This window comes from Hippocampus guttulatus, chromosome 6 (assembly GCF_054856545.1).
Source record: "Hippocampus guttulatus isolate MCC_2025c chromosome 6, RoL_Hgut_1.0, whole genome shotgun sequence".
NCBI classification, from domain to species: domain Eukaryota; kingdom Metazoa; phylum Chordata; class Actinopteri; order Syngnathiformes; family Syngnathidae; genus Hippocampus; species Hippocampus guttulatus.
The window spans coordinates 21,853,045-21,873,055 of NC_141266.1; the positions used below are offsets into that span (position 1 = coordinate 21,853,045).

Sequence of the window (20,011 nt, forward strand, 5' to 3'; positions counted from 1 at the left end):
TTATGTCGTTTCTTTTTTAGCTAAAAACGCCTTACTATACTATGTCATTTTTTTCGGGCTAAAAACTCCTTACTATACTATGTCGGTTTTTTCGGCCTAAAAACGCCTTACTATACTATGTCGTTTTTTTCGGCCTAAAAACGCCTTACTATACTATGTCGTTTTTTTGGGCTAAAAAAGCCTTACTATACTATGTCCTTTTTTTTCGGGCTAAAAACGCCTTACTACATATACTATGTCATTTCTTTTTTAGCTAAAAACGCCTTACTATACTATGTCATTTTTTTCGGGCTAAAAACACCTTACTATACTATGTCGCTTTTTTCAGGCTAAAAACGCCTTACTATACTATGTCGTTTTTTTTTGGCCTGAAAACGCCTTACTATACTATGTTGTTTCTTTTTTAGCTAAAAACGCCTTACTATACTATGTCGGTTTTTTCGGCCTAAAAACGCCTTACTATACTATGTCGGTTTTTTCAGGCTAAAATCGCCTTACTATACTATGTCGTTTTTTTCGGGCTAAAAACGCCTTACTATACTATGTCGGTTTTTTCAGGCTAAAATCGCCTTACTATACTATGTCGTTTTTTTCGGCTTAAAAACGCCTTACTATATATACTATGTCGTTTCTTTGGGCTAAAAAAGCCTTACTATACTATGTCCTTTTTTTTCGGGCTAAAAACGCCTTACTATACTATCTCGTTTTTTTCGGGCTTGAAGCGACTTACTATACTATGTCGTTTTTTTTTTTTTAGCTAAAAACGCCTTACTATACTATGTCGTTTTTTTTGGCCTAAAAACGCCTTACTATACATGGTCGTTTTTTTTTTCGGGCTAAAAACGCCTTACTATACTATGTCGTTTTTTTCGGGCTAAAAACGCCTTATTATACTATGTCGTTTTTTTCAGGCTAAAATCGCCTTACTATACTATGTCGTTTTTTTTCGGCTTAAAAACGCCTTACTATATATACTATGTCGTTTCTTTGGGCTAAAAAAGCCTTACTATACTATGTCCTTTTTTTCGGGCTAAAAACGCCTTACTATATATACTATGTCGTTTTTTTCGGGCTAAAAACGCCTTACTATACTATCTCGTTTTTTTCGGGCTTGAAACGACTTACTATACTATGTCGGGGTTTTTTTTTAGCTAAAAACGCCTTACTATACATGGTCGTTTTTTTTGGCCTAAAAACGCCTTACTATACATGGTCGTTTTTTTTCGGGCTAAAAACGCCTTACTATACTATGTCATTTTTTTCGGGCTAAAAACGCCTTACTATACTATGCCGTTTTTTTGGGGCTAAAAACGTCATACTATACTGTCGTTTTTTTCGGGGTAAAAACGCCTTACTATATATACTATGCCGTTTTTTTCGGGCTAAAAATGCCTTACTATACTATGCCGTTTTTTTCGGGCTAAAAACGCCTTACTATACTATGTCGTTTCATTTTTAGCTAAAAACGCCTTACTATACATGGTCGTTTTTTTTGGCCTAAAAACGCCTTACTATATATACTATGTCGTTTTTTTCAGGCTAAAAACGCCTTACTATACTATGTCGTTTTTTTCGGCTTAAAAACGCCTTACTATATATACTATGTCGTTTCTTTGGGCTAAAAAAGCCTTACTATACTATGTCCTTTTTTTCGGGCTAAAAACGCCTTACTATATATACTATGTCGTTTTTTTCGGGCTAAAAACGCCTTACTATACTATCTCGTTTTTTTCGGGCTTGAAACGACTTACTATACTATGTCGTTTTTTTCGGGCTAAAAATGCCTTACTATACTATGTCGTTTTTTTCGGGCTAAAAACAACTTACTATACTGTGTAGTTTTTTTCGGGCTAAAAACGGCTTACTATACATGGTCGGGGGGGTTTTTTCGGCTAAAAACGCCATACTATATATACCATGTCGTTTTTTTCGGGCTAAAAACGCCTTACTATACTATGTCGTTTTTTTTCGGGCGAAAAACGCCTTACTATCTATACTGTTGTTTTTTTCGGGCTAAAAACGCTTTACTATACATGGTCGTTTTTTTTTCGGCTAAAAACGCCATACTATTCTATGTCGTTTTTTTCAGGCTAAAAACGCCTTACTATACTATGCCGGTTTTTTCGGGCTAAAACGCCTTACTATACATGGTCGTTTTTTTTTTCGGCTAAAAACGCCTTACTATATTATGCTGTTTTTTTCGGGCTAAAAACGCCTTACAATACTATGCCGTTTTTTTCGGGCTAAAAACGCCTTACTATAATGGTCGTTTTTTTTTCGGCTAAAAACGCCATACTATACTATATCGTTTTTTTCGGGCTAAAAACGCCTTACTATATTATGCTGTTTTTTTCGGGCTAAAAACGCCTTACAATACTATGCCGTTTTTTTCGGGCTAAAAACGCCTTACTATAATGGTCGTTTTTTTTTCGGCTAAAAACGCCATACTATACTATGTCGTTTTTTTCGGGCCAAAAACGCCTTACTATACTATGTCGTTTTTTCGAGTTAAAATGCCTTACTATACATGGTCATTTATTTCAGCTAAAAACGCCTGACTATATATGGTTGGTTTTCTTTCGGCTAAAAATGCCGGACTATACATGGTCATTTTTTTCGGCTAAAAACCCCTTACTATTCATGGTCGTTTTTTTTCGGCTAAAAACACCTTCCTACACATGGTCTCTTTTTTCGGCTAAAAACGCCTTACTATACATGGTCGTTTTTTTTTTCGGGCTAAAAACGCCTTACTATACTATGTCGTTTTTTTCGGGCTAAAAACGCCTTATTATACTATGTCGTTTTTTTCAGGCTAAAATCGCCTTACTATACTATGTCGTTTTTTTTCGGCTTAAAAACGCCTTACTATATATACTATGTCGTTTCTTTGGGCTAAAAAAGCCTTACTATACTATGTCCTTTTTTTCGGGCTAAAAACGCCTTACTATATATACTATGTCGTTTTTTTCGGGCTAAAAACGCCTTACTATACTATCTCGTTTTTTTCGGGCTTGAAACGACTTACTATACTATGTCGGGGGTTTTTTTTAGCTAAAAACGCCTTACTATACATGGTCGTTTTTTTTGGCCTAAAAACGCCTTACTATACATGGTCGTTTTTTTTCGGGCTAAAAACGCCTTACTATACTATGTCATTTTTTTCGGGCTAAAAACGCCTTACTATACTATGCCGTTTTTTTCGGGCTAAAAACGTCATACTATACTGTCGTTTTTTTCGGGGTAAAAACGCCTTACTATATATACTATGCCGTTTTTTTCGGGCTAAAAATGCCTTACTATACTATGCCGTTTTTTTCGGGCTAAAAACGCCTTACTATACTATGTCGTTTCATTTTTAGCTAAAAACGCCTTACTATACATGGTCGTTTTTTTTGGCCTAAAAACGCCTTACTATATATACTATGTCGTTTTTTCAGGCTAAAAACGCCTTACTATACTATGTCGTTTTTTTCGGCTTAAAAACGCCTTACTATATATACTATGTCGTTTCTTTGGGCTAAAAAAGCCTTACTATACTATGTCCTTTTTTTCGGGCTAAAAACGCCTTACTATATATACTATGTCGTTTTTTTCGGGCTAAAAACGCCTTACTATACTATCTCGTTTTTTTCGGGCTTGAAACGACTTACTATACTATGTCGTTTTTTTCGGGCTAAAAATGCCTTACTATACTATGTCGTTTTTTTCGGGCTAAAAACAACTTACTATACTGTGTAGTTTTTTTCGGGCTAAAAACGGCTTACTATACATGGTCGGGGGGGTTTTTTCGGCTAAAAACGCCATACTATATATACCATGTCGTTTTTTTCGGGCTAAAAACGCCTTACTATACTATGTCGTTTTTTTTCGGGCGAAAAACGCCTTACTATCTATACTGTTGTTTTTTTCGGGCTAAAAACGCTTTACTATACATGGTCGTTTTTTTTTCGGCTAAAAACGCCATACTATTCTATGTCGTTTTTTTCAGGCTAAAAACGCCTTACTATACTATGCCGGTTTTTTCGGGCTAAAACGCCTTACTATACATGGTCGTTTTTTTTTTCGGCTAAAAACGCCTTACTATATTATGCTGTTTTTTTCGGGCTAAAAACGCCTTACAATACTATGCCGTTTTTTTCGGGCTAAAAACGCCTTACTATAATGGTCGTTTTTTTTTCGGCTAAAAACGCCATACTATACTATATCGTTTTTTTCGGGCTAAAAACGCCTTACTATATTATGCTGTTTTTTTCGGGCTAAAAACGCCTTACAATACTATGCCGTTTTTTTCGGGCTAAAAACGCCTTACTATAATGGTCGTTTTTTTTTCGGCTAAAAACGCCATACTATACTATGTCGTTTTTTTCGGGCCAAAAACGCCTTACTATACTATGTCGTTTTTTCGAGTTAAAATGCCTTACTATACATGGTCATTTATTTCAGCTAAAAACGCCTGACTATATATGGTTGGTTTTCTTTCGGCTAAAAATGCCGGACTATACATGGTCATTTTTTTCGGCTAAAAACCCCTTACTATTCATGGTCGTTTTTTTTCGGCTAAAAACACCTTCCTACACATGGTCTCTTTTTTCGGCTAAAAACGCCTTACTATCCATGGTCGTTTTTTCGGCTAAAAACACCTTCCTACACATGGTCTCTTTTTTCGGCTAAAAACGCCTTACTATCCATGGTCATTTTTTTTCGGCTAAAAACGTCTTATTGTACATGGTCGTTGTTTTCGTCTAAAAACGCCTTACTATACATGGTCGGGTTTTTTCGGCTAAAAATGGCTCATGGTCATTTTTTTAGGCTAAAAGCGCCTACATACAATTGTTTATTTTAGATAGCGTCTGCCCTTTTCTTTTTAACCCAGGCACATTTTTGGGGGTGGCCAAGGGGGTGGGGTTGGTTATTTTTAAATCTGCCTGCTACCCCGATGAGGATAAGTACTTCATCAAATGGATGGATGAAATGGATTTCTAAATCTCGCCGTGCATTATAACTGAAATAACGTTTTTTTTCTTCTTCTTCTTCCGCTTCTTCAAATAGCTTTTCAGTCGTGAAGGGATTTTAGACAAGATGAGGTTAAAAAAAAGGAAAGAGAGAAGACAAATTGAACTGAAAATTAGAACTTTGGATGATCTCACTTGTGCACGTCATTTTCTCCACCAAACCAAACAGTTGCCGACCATTTCAAGGGGAACTATACCCCCAAATTTTTAAAGCAAGACGAAATTGTACTTGTGTGGCGTAGCATAAGTGAAAACACGCTACTTTGAGTAAAAATTAAACGGAATCATTTATTAACCGATTTAAAAAAATTCACTCACAGCACCACAAAATTGCGAAGCCGCTTTACAACACACTACAGTATGTCATGGCTCGGGAAGGATTCTGAATACAGCCAACATATGTGTGTGTGTTCGCGTGTGTGTGTGCGGACAAGCATTTGGACTGGAAGTCCAAATGGGTGCCAGGTAACTCGCACAAGTCCAATAATCTGCTGCAGATGGCGGCCTGATGGCAGCGTCTATATTTGGTAAGAAAATTAGACGGAATCACGCAGACGCACGGACACACACACACACACACACACACAAACACAAATCCACGTGCGCACACGCGTTCCTGAATGACCGCCAAAGACGATCTTTACGAGTTTGTTTTTGGTGTTGTCGTTAACGCAGAAGGTTAGCGAGGAATCCGAAATAGTGTAGATGCAACCGTGATGCAACATGACGAAATGATCGCAACTTGGCCTGGTGGCGCAAAACACACTGGACACATTATTAGGTACACCGACAGGGTCGAATCGCGTTCAATAAAAGAACTGTATCAAATATTAGGGCTATTTTCAAGAAATGAGCAGAAGTGGACAGAGTAGCCAAAAACTGTGCTCAAGTAGAACGCGGTTACTTTTGAAGAATATGATATGAGTCACAATATAAAAGAACGGATTAATGGCATTTCCATTCATTTCAATGTGGAAAGCTGATTTGTGTTCTGATGACACCATCAATGACATCATCAATGGGTCTCCACATTGACGTCCTGACTCAATGGCAAAGACGGTGTTGCCGGCGCGTCCCTTGGAGACCGCCCGCAAAACCTCTCACCTCTTCATCCTCTTGTCCCCGTGTCACCCTCATCATCCTCACCCCTCCCATTCGAGACACGTCTTTGCTCATCTCTTGAGCCACTCAGGAAGGATGAGAGGTGTTTGCGTGGGTGGGAGGAGGGGAGGTGACGCGTTGCGAGGCGAGGGTTTGGGGGGGTGTGGGGGGGGGTCAATAAAGCACAAGATGACACAATTAATGTCAAATTAATGCTCCTCTTCGGTGTCGACATCACCCCCCTCTTGTGTTCTTTCTCACATGACCTCTGTGCCCCCCTTCTCTCTCCATCCTTTGTCTCCCCCCTCTCCCGTCCTCCAACCATCTCAGCTTTAGTTTAGATCACTTTGCACACAGCACAGTGCTAATAGGGCTGGGGGTGGAAGGAGAGTGAGGGATGGGGTGCATCTTCCTCCTGATTGGTGTCTCTAATTACGGCTTGATACTAAAGAGTAATTAATGAGTTTGTGGCTGATGGCAGCAGCTTTGGAGCGTCAGCCTTCGATGGCGGCGGATAAGAGCTGTTTGCGACCTCCCGCGGGACGCGCGCTCGCGCAGGCATGCATGAATAACGCAAAAGTGCCTCCGATTATTAACAGTCGCCCCCACACCCGACCACCCTCCCAAACTTCTCGTCGACGGCAGCAAGGTGAACTGAGGCAAGAATATTTTTCCAGAGAATGGTGATGTACTGCAGGTGGCAGACTGTAAAAGCTCGATTGGTCTGAACCAACCTCAGATGGTTTCAGGAAACGTACTGCAACCATTCATTGATATTTAATACAATAACACAAAACGTTAAGTGTGGAAAAAAAAGACATTTGATTGTAACACAAATTACGCACATCCATCCCATTGATATATATTTTCAGAGGAGGTCTACAGTGCATAGAATTATTTTATTAGGAGTAAATGTCTTTTTTTTAATATGTATATAAAAAGGATGGTGGGCCACAAATGGCCCCCGGGCCACAGATTGGACACCAATGAAGTAACTTATTCGAGTTGATTTGGTCATTCGGTGGCTAATGCCAACACAAATGTCGAATTTTGATGCGAGTCCAAGCTTTTGTTTAGTGTTTAGGCTCATTTTTAGGCCGGCAGAGAGGCCTTGCTTGGCAGTGACCGTCCACAAAGAGAGCTGAAGGTGACTCACCTTGTCGGCTCCCTTACGTGACCTTCAGGGAGTGTGTCACCAGGAAGGAGGGGTGAAAAGGTGAGTGAGGGAGGGAGGTGCGACGCACAAACGCATCAGAGTGAAAAAAAGGAAAGAAAAAAACACAGGCGGCCCCCCCCAGTCGAGCGAGTAACTGGAGCAGACTTTCAGCATGGCTGCTAACGAGCCCGCTGTCTCTCTTTCATTTCGCTCTCTCTCTCTTTCTACCCACCCCCGAACACGCGCGTGCACGCGCACACACACACACACTCTGTTCATTAAAGAGTCACTTGTGTGTGTCTGTGTGCTGCAGGTTAGCATGAGAGATGCCACACGCACAATGTGAAGACGAAGCCGCCGTAGTGAGAGAAGATCCATCTTTTCACGTGTACCAAACTGACTGATTCCTTTCCAACGGCAGACTCTTGATTAGGGACACAGTCTCCAAAAACAAGAGCGAAACAAGGCGGAGCTGAATATTTTGATTCAATCACACTCACACTCCAACCTTGAACCACAACAGCAAACACGTGCTGTACATTTTGTGCAGATGAAGGCCACCTGGAACAAAAACATGGAGGTACACAATATTGTGGAAAGACCACATCAGTCTACAAGAAACTGTAGTGGGAATTAATTAATTTAAGTATAAAAAAATCTAATTAAATAAAAAACGAATCTGGAAAAAAAAACCACACAGTAAAATATTAAGTTGGCATTACCCGATTTAGCATAAAAGTTGAGCCAACACTAACAAGCTCTTACAAAACCATGTCATAGTTTTTGTCTTCTTTTCAATATGATCACTAAGCAGAACTATTTTGCAAACAGAGGTTAGCAATGCTCAGGGAAAATGTTGCTTTGATAGCATAAAAGTTGAGCCATCACTAGCTAGCCAACACTGTAGCTCTTAAACAGCAACATGTGACATACCATTGAGCCGACGCTAGCTAGTTCCTAAACAACATGTAATGCGATTTTGTCTTTCTTTTCTGAATGAGCGCTAAGCAAGGAAAAAACAGAGGAATATTGTTTTGCAAACAGGTGTTTGTGGTGCCAAGCTATCAAAATGGCATGTTTTAAAGGCACGTGTTTTAGAATGAAAGTTCAAATGCATTGACGAGTCTTTATAAAGCCCAACATGCTAAATCCACAAAAAGGCTGGAGCGGATATTCGACCAGTTAAAAGCTAAAACAAAAAAGTGTGAAAGAAATGTTGCCTTTGCCAATGGAGAGGACTCGGCGGAGTCACGAAGGGCCCCCTGGTGTTGGTCCCTCTGGTGGAGCTCCACTGTGGGAGTGCCTAGCTGGAAGAGACTGCAGGCTTGGCTTTGATAACAAGGATAGTTTGATTTAGAGGGCATTATCCTTCCCATTTTTTTCAGGGGGGGGGGGGGGGGGTGTCCGAATAGGCAATCAGAGTTTGGGATGAGGGACGATGAGGGGTGCGTGCCAGGGCATCCATCACGGCGTCGCGTTGCCGACCCGGCGGCCTGCCCCCAAATCGTGCCATTTCCAACACACACTGTCAACATATGCGCACAAACAAGCATGCAAAAAAAAAAAAAAAAAAGCCCAAATCTATTGCCAAGTGCAGCTCCCCTGCCTCCCAGACACGTTGGTCATGCCACACACACACACACACACACACACACACACACACACACAAACTCACTTACTATTCCCTGGGCTGGAGACAGGGAACAGTGTGTAATACATTGCCTGGTGGTGCACTGGTGCTTGTGGGCTGTGTGTGGGGGTGGGGGCTGGGGGTGCAGTCCAGTCTAGACGGAGGCGATAGACATCTCATTAGGGCCTCTTCTGCGGCCGCCACCGGCAAACAGCGCGTCCTTGCTCTGGGGAGGTAAAGGAGGAGTGGGCGGTGGTGGGGTTGGGGGGGGAGGCATAAAAGAGGGGCCAGAAGGGGGCGACAATCAAAGGCCGAGTCAAGTGAGGAGACAGAGATGCACATTAGACAATGATAATAGCAATAATTGTCTTGATCCTTCCGGAGAAGACCCCCCCCCCCCCCCCCCCTCCGGTCACCGCAGGCACTTTGGAAGGCTCCCGTTCCTCTTCCTCCCCCTCCATCTTTGCCTCCTGCTGCTGTTTCACTCTTAATTAATTTCTCACTACTCAGCAGGGCCCGCAGCTCAGGCTCACAGCGGGTCAACGGCAGACTGATCTCAGATCTCGGGCGGCGCCGAAACACCTCGCAGCGGCCGAAGGACGGAGGCGGGTCAAAATCTGATCTCGGGACAAGAAATCTTGTGTCATAATTTGGTCAATATATTTTTTTCACAACTCAATCCACTTGGTGAGTCCACACATGTGGGTGTTAATTTGACAAATTATTGTAAAAGTGCACCTCTCATCCTTCCTGAGTGGCTAAACGTTTATGTTTGAACGGCATTATGGGGGTCTCCTGAAAAGTGGTAATTTTGCAGCTACAGTGGTAGCGCTACTTACGAAATTAATTGGTTCTGGAAGCAATTTTGTAAGTAGAGACGCGTTTTCCATGTAAATGCCCTAATTCGTTCCAAGCCCCCCCAAAATCCAGGGGCTAATGACGAGGACGCTGCATCGACACATATCCATCTATTTAGCTATCTACACTCATAGACAGACACGGTAGAGGCCCCTCTTAGCCAATGGGATGCCAGGATGATGCTCGGTAATAGTCAATGGCAGAGCAGCTAGAAGTATGTTGCCTTCAGGAAACTCGGAGCTGCGAGTAGCAGTCCATACTGTATCTGTACCTTTCTTAGCTTGAAGTTTCTTTCGTAACAAGAGGCAATATTTTCCAATTGAGACGTTTCGTAACTTGAAAATTTCGTATGAAGAGACGTTCGTAAGTCGTGGTACCACTGTACAAGGATTCCGCCCAGCGATATGTTTTTTTTCTGTCTCTGCGGTTTTTCCCCGTTGGCGAGTTGTTTTGTAATGCATCCCCTGCAACGAAGCGGAGTTGACTTGCGTTTTTGCAATTGTGCCAATTGTGCCGTGTGAAGCGCGGCGTGGAAGGACAATCGGACAAAGGAAGCGAGGAAATCTCCAAGGTTGCCCGGCAGCCATCGCAAAACTGATTGAGAATTCGGGTGGAGGAAGCGCACGGCAGGAGCTCAAGGCCACGTTGTGCATTGTGACTCTTCTCCGGGGAAGCGATTACGTTGGACCTTTGGGTTTCACCTTTAACCACGACGGCCGCCAGTTCGAGGGCGGCGCAAAGCCCAGAGAACGAGCGAGCGTGCGTGTGTGCGTGCGAGTGCTCGCCTCTTTCCCATCTCTTCATTTCGCCGTTGAAATAGCACTTTAGCTTCTCTCATTCAGTCCTTTCATTTGCACTCACAAGATTTCCTTAAGGGGTTGTTTCAAAACAAAAAAAAAAAAATCTGACCTCTTCAGAAATGAAGTACGGATGGATTTATTATAGATGCGGGTCCCTGCGTTTAACCAACGGATAGGTGAAATGTTACGTTGATGGAATCGATTGGTTACAATGTCAGAGGGTAGAATCAATTGCAAAGTATTTAATGGGAGCAAAGTACATGAGACTCCTTGGTTAAAGAAGCTTTGGACAATCTTTGAAGAGGTTGACATGAAATATACTGTATTGATATGAAAACCCTGTGTTGTCATATTCCTTCTGTTAAAAACAAACTTTTTGAAAGTGACATTTCAAAGACTCGAGACATGTTTTAGTTTTTGTCGAAAATCCAATTTAAATCTTGAGCGAACAGGCCCCTGAATGACACGCCCATAAATATGTCGTGCGGGCAAGGTTGCGGTGTTAATTTTCAAGGCTGTGTGCTTAATTTTAATTCGATGCAGTTGAGCCACTTGTCTGGGGCGCCGTGACAACCACAACGAACGTTGGCTCGTGATTTCATGTCAGTCATCCCCGGGGACGGCCCTATTCAATTCTTACCACTCTGACGTGTGGTATAACATCATGACGGTACATTTAGGCAATGACATCACATCAACTCCCCTCGCGCCCTTTCAGGTCGGAACCCCCGCCGAGGTGAACAGCGCGGACGGCGACGGTTCACCGGAACACTGGCTCGAATTGAGAGCCGCTTGAAATATTGATGAGGTCTGCGCTGGGCCGCGCACTTCGGCTCATCTCCCCACCTGCTCCGAGTTTGGTCAATTTTTTGCTTTGTGATGCGAGCCAAAATTGGATTTGTGAGCAACATTCAAATGAAGTATTTAAGGTACGGTGATGCCCAGGCATGTGGGCAAGGAGAGCAACAGTTGTTTGTTTTGGTTTTATGACATTTGAAGTCATAAAAAGTTGAATAGTATTCTCGTCACTTTACTTCGACACGAATGACATGTCGAAGTAAAAATGCAACAAATCACTCATGAATATTTCATGATCAAAATGCTCTATGACAACAATAATTTCAAAAAATGTAATAGAATGATATACTCTGTGTATGTGTGTGTAAGTCTCAACACAGTGGCAACAAAAATGAGTTCACCCCGGCGTGAAAATGTCCAGCAAAAGTTCACCAAAGCTTCACAAGTTGCCGAAAAAAAATGCATAAAAGTAACACAGGACAATGCATTAAGTTTGGTCCAAAATATGAGTCTTCACAAAACAGACATTTGACTTAATTTTGAGTAAAAGGTCAAATTTTCAAGAGATTGCAACGGCTACATATCGAAAGTACATTCCATGATTAAATATTTACAAACTTAAATAAAAATGAACCCTGGTAATCTTAAGAATGCAATATTAAATAGAAAATAGTGTTCATCCTGAATATTAAAATATCACAATGTGTAAAATATTTTTATAAATAAATCACAAGTTAATGAATAATGAATAATTTAAAATACTAATTATTATTTATTTATTTTTGCTGTATTACATTGGTGGGAAAATAACTCCTGGATCGCCTGAGCAGTGACCTTGGACGTGACCCCAGCGTGACCTCAGTTCGTCTGAAGTAACCGAGGGTGCGAAAAACGCACTGCTTGAGATTCGTCACATTGGCGTGATGAGGCAACGTACACGGAGACGCCGCGTCGCCCTCAAGCAGGTCGCGCTGGGCCCGCCGTCCAAGGTCAGCCGCCGTGCTTCTGCAAGGTCACGTGACCAAAGGTCGCTTGGCAGTCATTGGGAGGAGGGCGAGGACGGAGGGCCTTTCAGGGGCTCTTCAGTGGTATTTATTACTTATTGTAAAGTGTCCTTGGGGGTCTTGAAAGGCGCTTATAAATAAAATGTATTATTATTATTATTATTATTATTATTATTATTATTAAAAGTGACGGGGCGGGCCTCCTTTTGAGTTGAAACATCAGATGAACAAAATTAATTGAGAAAAAAAAACCCCTTACATTTAAACTCACATCATTTCTGGCTGGATGTAAAACAGAATTTTGAAATCATTTCATTCCCGCACAAATGTTGATGCAAATTGTGATTGCTCGGCCTTGGCGGAGGTCTTCCAGTCCGGATGGTGAAATCTCCTCGATTTGGGTTATTCCCATGCAACCATCCACATCCACTACGTTCCCATCGCTTGAGAATTCCATGAAGGAAGGTTGCCCCCCCCCAGCCCCCAGCCCCCATCAGCACTTTGCCTCGCCTGTCAGTCGTCTCCGTTCGCAGGCTCGCACGCCAACATCAAGTCCATGTCTGGGTGTGCGCATGTGTGAGAAAACACGCGTTGACGCCGCGCAGTACGTTTGTGCTCCATCAGCTGACAAAAAAAAAAAAAAAACACAGTAAGAAAAAGCCAGGTTTTTTTTTTTTTTTTTTTTTACATAAGCAGAAGCAAAAGGAAGCAAAGGAAGATGTTGTATTTGCTACCTGGGCCCTTACCTGACCTAATCCGTCACTTTGTTTATCATGTTGCAATTATGAAAACAAGAGATGGGCGAGTACCAATACCAGCCTTAATTTAAGGTATCGAGTAACCATGGAGGTTGCCGATACTAGCCACCAATACTCAAGACAAAACCAAATCTGACCTTGAGTAAGTCCTCCTTGCCAGTAGTTGGTGCTAGACTGCAGTATGACACATCATATAGCCGCAATATTTTGTCAATGTGTTCGATGAAATTATCTATATCGGAAAAAAAACTTGAGGTATGGGTACTTGCCACTGTTAGTGCTCAAGAATGAATACTCGTACTAGTACTCGTATCATATGTTAAAAAATGGGATCAAACATTCCTAATGAAGACCCACGAATTGAATTTATATTGATCTGTGACAAAAGCAGAAAATCGGAATAAGCAATAAATAAACAACATAGTCGCCAGAGATGCTGATGATGAAATAAAATTTTGCTCCGAATAGCCGATCAGAAGATTGCGACTAATTGTATTGGCCCATGGCAGATTAGCCTGACATGGCAACTACTAGATCCTGAAATCTGATTGGAATTTTAAAAAAAACAAAAAAAAAAACGTGAGCATCCACATAAATGTAAGCAGGGCAGCCAAGAGAAATCGTTTGAAAAAAAAAAAGAGAACTGAATAGACTGTTGGGTAGAAATGAATATCATTTGACAAAACAAATATCCAAATTTAGGTGGTAAATGTCTTCTGACATTTTTTTAGGCAAGCAGGGAAGGCCTTGCTGGCACTGTCCATGTCCAGAGCAAAAAGTGACATTAGAATTGCTCCACCCTCCAACAGCACATCAGGCACAATGCAATAATACAAAGTAAATACGCTATTGACCTTTTGGAATTGGTCATACAAAGTACAACAAACGAGGCTGCGTCCCGCTAAAGACACGCTCAGCAGACAAAATGGCACCGAGTGGGCCAAATCATTCTAAGTCAAGAATGTGAAGAAAAAAAAGGAATATGTGGCTTCCCAAAAAACAGTAGCATATTTCCTTCATATAATGTAGAGAAGACCAGGCTCCTCTCTCAGCTTCTCTATATGGCAGTCATGTTAGTTATTCTTCCGGAGGATAAAGAATACATGCTTGTGAGTATTGTAATGTTGTCTGTCTATGTGTTGCAGCACTGTTTGTATTCAAATTTGTGTTGATTCACAGGTAATAACACCACAAGTACTGATGCTAACTGTTCATATATCTATGCTGTTTTGCATGGTTTATCAACATGAAGCTAATTGGCCTTTCCCCAAGGAAAGATGCGTAAGCTGCTTCCTTACAGCTCATCGGTACGGCACTAATATTAGACATTCTTTCCAGAGGATAAAGAATATATGACTGTGAGTATTTTGCTGCATTGTTTGTGTACAATCTGTTGCCACAACATGAATGCTATTTAGTGTTAGCATTAACCTAGCGGACTGAAATGCTAAGCTATGTGATTGCTTTAAATACAACACTGTAGGTGTAATCGTCTGTTTCGCATTTAGTTTTAGACCAACTGGGAAGGGCACTGAAGACCTCGAACAATTCTCCTTTTTGAAGACTTATTTGCTCTCTGCCAAACTGCTGCTTGTTACAAAGTGAGTTGAGCTGAGTTCACTGCCACCTTACAGCGCTCATATCAAAGCAAGTGAGCAAAAAAAAAACCCCAAACAAACAAAAAAAAAACAAAAAACAAAAAACAAAAAAAAGCATCCGATTGACGGCTTATAGGCGGGGGTCACAGAGTTTGTGATGCCGGTCCTGGAACTTTTTCTGACACACTTTTTGCCTGCTAGCTCCAGCACATCGCAATGACGACACAAAACGTGACGCGTGCAGTTGATCTTGAACACGACGGCGACTGCGTTGAAATGTTACGAATGCTTCTAATTGGACACGCACGAGTGGAGAAGAGAGAGCAATTAGCTCCAAAAGACGTGTGACGTCTTGCCCGTCTGTCCTCGGCCCCTCCACGCTTTGTCGTCAGCCTCAGTGGCACGCCGTTACTTGCACAATGCAGCGTGCTGAATTATTGATGTGCCCACGTGAAAGTTTGATGGCTGACTCGCGGGCACGTTGGACCGGCAGGCACGCAGCAACGCTTTCGCCCGTCAGACATCACACACACACGCACGCACACACACACACACACACACACGCACGCAGGCACGCGCACACTCACGCATGCAGTTCATGTCTCCCACTGGACCGCCTCCATTCTTGTTTCCCGAACTCTAAGAGATTTGTTGGACGTTTTCTGCAACTGTTGCACATCACACTGAGAATGTGTTGTACTTTTTACCAGTGGTTGGCCCTGGCTCGCCTTCCTCACCGCCCATGCAGCTATTGAGCAAAGACACAGAGAGCATTTCTCGAGTCAAGATGATTTAAAAAAAAGAAAAATCACAATAAGTATGATAACACTATTCTTATTAATAATTACTACAATAAGTCTAATAAAGTAAACGAAGATCCCCAAATGACTGTTGGACCTTATTTTTCTTTGAAAAGCTCACGTTTGATATTAATTGATGTAAATGTCAATTTACACTTTCATTCAACTGGTCAACAGCCAATTTTAATCAGAGATGACTTTGTGTCCCTATCCCCTGAATGTATTTTTAATGCTGATTTCAAAAATGTCTTTGTTTTTGTTTCGGCAGAGCAAGTTCTTCAGATATTTTCAGTTTTGGTTTTTTTAAGTTTGACCAAGAAAAGCTTGCTTGCGCAACACAGATTTTACCATGCTTTGTCATTTATACCTATAATGTTTCAAATAAAAGTCCACCTGTTGCCCTTAATTCATTAACATTAGCATAGATATTATTTATTGTATTATAATTATTATGATGATGATGAAAACATGATGTGCCAGAGAAAAAAAAAACATTGACAGATTTGCAATCAATCGAAAAAAATATCTAATAGAAAAGCTTACGTGCATCTCAGATTTAAAAAAAATGTCGCACCAATTTGTTGAGCAGTTTTACTTTTAGTTTTATAAATATGTAGATCGAGTTGTAGTTTTTAAAAGGGCACTGGATTTTGTTCACAAAAACGTTTTTTCAATTTTAGCTGCAGTTAGTTCACTCCTTTTATTTCTCTTGAATAACCTTCGAAATGACCAACCCGTCTCCTCGATACACGTCGATACCCGGTCATGTCGATACAGCCCAGAGTGTCTTTTCCCCCCATCTCATTTTTCCAAATTATTATGGAGCGTTTAGGCACAAATCCAAAATGACGTGATTTAAGCCATTCCATTGACTCGCATCGCATTTTTCAAGTTCTCGTAACGTAGCCGCAAACACTAATATGAACTCCAAGCAAATTTGTTAGCTCCGACTTTGAAACGGGAGGCCAACTAGCCCGCTTCTAGCATGCTAACAAATAGCTCCAGGCTCCCGCTCATGCAAAGGCGTTAAAAATAGAAAAGTTGCCAAAGCTTAAGTGCGCCGAACAGCTTTTGCGATACAGCCTCAAGTCATCTGCGTACGTTCTTACAAGTACTGAGACATGGAGAGAAAATAAACGTCCGACTAATTGCACATTTAAGCGTTCAGCTCCATTTTTTAGGGAATGTTCTTTAATCCACGAGGCACCCCCAGTCACACTGCCGTGTGATCCTTTACAGTGGAAATGAGTGTTCTTCGCCTCCAGATTTGAGACTCATCTTTACCCCCACCTTCAGCTCAGGACGCGCACGGGCCCGAAATAAATAAATAAATACAATAAAACTCCACTTGGCCCTGTCGCCGCTCAAAATGGCTCGGAGCAGCGGCATTTGGTCTTGACGCGCGTTTAACCGTTTACTGGCGTCTTCATCTCGCAACTGGCTTCACCCACGTCACCGCACATGTTTCTTAACTCATTCACTCCCAAAGACGTTTTTAAACGGCTTTTCAGACTTGATCCAGAATTGGCTGGTACTGAATGAGTTAATGGACGCAGCGTGTGCAGTGTGCACATACAAAACTGTGGCGTTGCTGCACATGGTGCTCTGATCGCGCTTCGCTCTCTGGCTAGAGGCTAGAAGGCTAGAAAGTGGCCTGATGTTCATCTTTGTTTCGTGGAGGAACCTCGAGGGAAACCTGCGAGACCTGCTTGGTCAACAGAAAGGAGAACTACAAACTCAAAGCTAACTCGACTAGTACGGCAAGGTGAGTAACATCGCCAGCTAGCGGGCTAGTTTGTTTTGTTGCTTGTTAAATTCCATCAATGGGGAACCAAGAATCACGTCGAATTGTTGTAAGCAGCGACCCCTGCATTGGAGGGGCTACAATCACAAATAATCACGCTAAATGTAAAAGATCTGAAGTTACGTGGAGCGAGTATACGCCGAAGCTCATCGCTGAATGAGTTAGCTACAAGTTACTAGCTAGCGCTAGCAGCCAATACCTGACCACTTGCTCAACCTTTCAAGACACAGAGGTGAAGTTAAAACAAATGGCCACAAGAACTTGAAATGTCATCAGCACCGCAAACTGGGACATTCTTGATTACGTCCATGGTTCGGTCTGTGCGTTTTAATAGCTTGCAACTGAGGGCTCCTCTGATGTTTCTGAAATGGCCTGTTTCCTCTTGGAATTGACAAAAAATAATAATAAAATAAAATAAAAGTAACTCCTTTCTACCCACGCATACAACAGCAAGGTTTGATATGAATGGCATCCTGATTCTGAGACACAAGTGAGATCACGGAACAGATTTAACTTGTATCTCAGGGCACCACTGTTCTCCATGACAAATCGACCTGCAGCTGTTTTCCCGAAAACATAATCCCCCACGTAAAACGCGTCACACATTTGGCAACCCAAAACCAAACACATATTAAACGGTGACAAGACATACGAGGAATCGAGATGTCTCCACACGTACTGCCCCCCTGCCCCACCCTCCGAAACACACACACTCACACAAAATGGATGCGCGTTCTGCACGCCGCCACCCAAAGGTGCCTGCAGGCCTATTTAAGATGCAGACTTCCATGTCCCAGTAAATGATATTAAAAGTCATATCATGAATAAATCAGCAGGCAGCCTCCTGATGTCTCCTCCATGACACATTCACATACAGGATGCGGGAGGAAGACGAGGAGGGGAGGAAGATGCCATCGTGCCCATCACCACGCTCCCGGATTAGCTCGTGACAGCGCATTATGCACCCCTCACACCTGACAAACTTCAACCTTATGCAGCTTGCAAAAACTGAAAGTTATGACTATTATTATTACTATGAGTAGTATTAGTTGTAGTAATGTTATTCAAATAATAATAATAATAATAATCATTGATTCCCCCCCCCCCCCCCCAATTTTTAAAAATGCTGTAATTTATTATTTTCGGTGCAATTATATAACGGGGCGTAAATTATTTGCAAATTTTTGCAATTTTCGGGCCGGCCTTGTTCCTGTTACTAGATGTCTCAGCTCACTAGTACAGCATCAATATTATTCGCTCTATGCAGAGGATAAAGAATACATGGCTGCAAGCATTGTTGAATGAATGTTGAATGTTGTTGTTGAAGTGTTCTTTACACTCTATTTATTTACGTCATTACTCTTTTTTTAAACGGTACAATATTACAGATGCTTAGTAAAAAGCATATATTTTGCGACTGGAACAGACGAATGGCTTTTTCATTTCAACGGCGAAAGATGATCTGATTTGACTTTTTTTCGACTAAGATCTCAAGGCGCCACTGCAAATAACACAATGATGAATCCTAGTAAACAATTTTTTTGATTTGAAAATGTATTCTTGGCAGGAGCAATAACACGATGGATCGTCGAGCTTCTACATATACCCGCATTAGTCGTGACACCATTTTGCTTCTCACCATCGCTGTTAATGTTGGGCAGCTGTGGCATCCATCTTACATCGGTTGCTGGCCTCATACACGTGTTAAGCACCGTCCGTTTATTTGGTCAATTATCTTCATGCTGGTGAAGTTTCTGCAGTGGTCTACCTATTAGCGTCTATAATTAAATGATGGGGAGAAAGGTGGGAGGATGGAACAGGAGGCAGACAGAGAAAGGGGGCGGCTGGAAAGCGCGCTTTAATTTGGTTATGATCTAATTTGCTTTGATTAAAAATGTATGCAAATCCCCCTCGGCATTGGGGATCAGTGAGGAGAGGCGACACCTCGCTCGCTCTCGCCTACTTTCTCTACTTTCACTTCTCCTCAAAAGGGTCCACTCAAAGTGTCACGCTTGGGCATGCGCGGGCTGGTTGCAGGCGTTTTCCACTACGTTACGGCATCTCTCGCCGTTACAGCGCGTGACCTTGAGTCCTCCGCGGGACTCCGAGGGGCCCACCCCAGACGTCCATCTCCCCGTCAGGCTCGCGCTCTGAAGGGCACACGTCGTCCGTTAGGTTTTTTTGTTTTTTGTTTTTTGCCTTCTGCTTTTCAAGCACCGAAAGCTATGCTTGTGCATGCTCCCGGCATGTGCAACCTTCAGCCAAACACTCACTTTTGTGTGTTGTAAATATGCGCATTTGTGTGTGTGTGTGTGTGTTTGCCATTGTATGTTGATAAGGAGGCAGGTCGGCTCGCTAACTGCATCGATTTGCATGCCGACAGGCGCTATTCTTGTCAGTCTCCATTTTCTCCCTCCCGCCGCCATCCAAGTTGAGCGTAATGAACTCGGGTCCGCCCCTGTGCCGAACTCGCTCTTGCTCTCTCACTGGCTTAATCGTGTTTTTTTTCTCCTCCCCCCCTCTTGGGTATCAGCAAAAGTTTCCTGGGAGACGTGACGCACGTACACACACAAAAATTGACATTCTATATGTAAAATGTTCAACCGAACCAAATGGTTTCATCGAATGATTTTTTTCACGAGGTGCAGGGATGCGACAATGAATCCACGACTCACCAACTAATTGTCTATCA

At 42.2% G+C, this 20,011-nt stretch overlaps 1 long non-coding RNA gene across 1 annotated transcript in view; it reads right to left on the reverse strand.

The window, feature by feature from the left end:
* Positions 1-7,738: 7,738 nt before the first annotated feature.
* The window catches only part of LOC147204171 (uncharacterized), a 129,232-nt gene continuing 116,959 nt past the window's right edge, over positions 7,739-20,011 (reverse strand). Inside the window, exon 5 of the long non-coding RNA XR_015101290.1 lies at positions 7,739-9,125. This is a non-coding gene — a long non-coding RNA (uncharacterized LOC147204171). The remainder of the gene's footprint in view (positions 9,126-20,011) is intronic.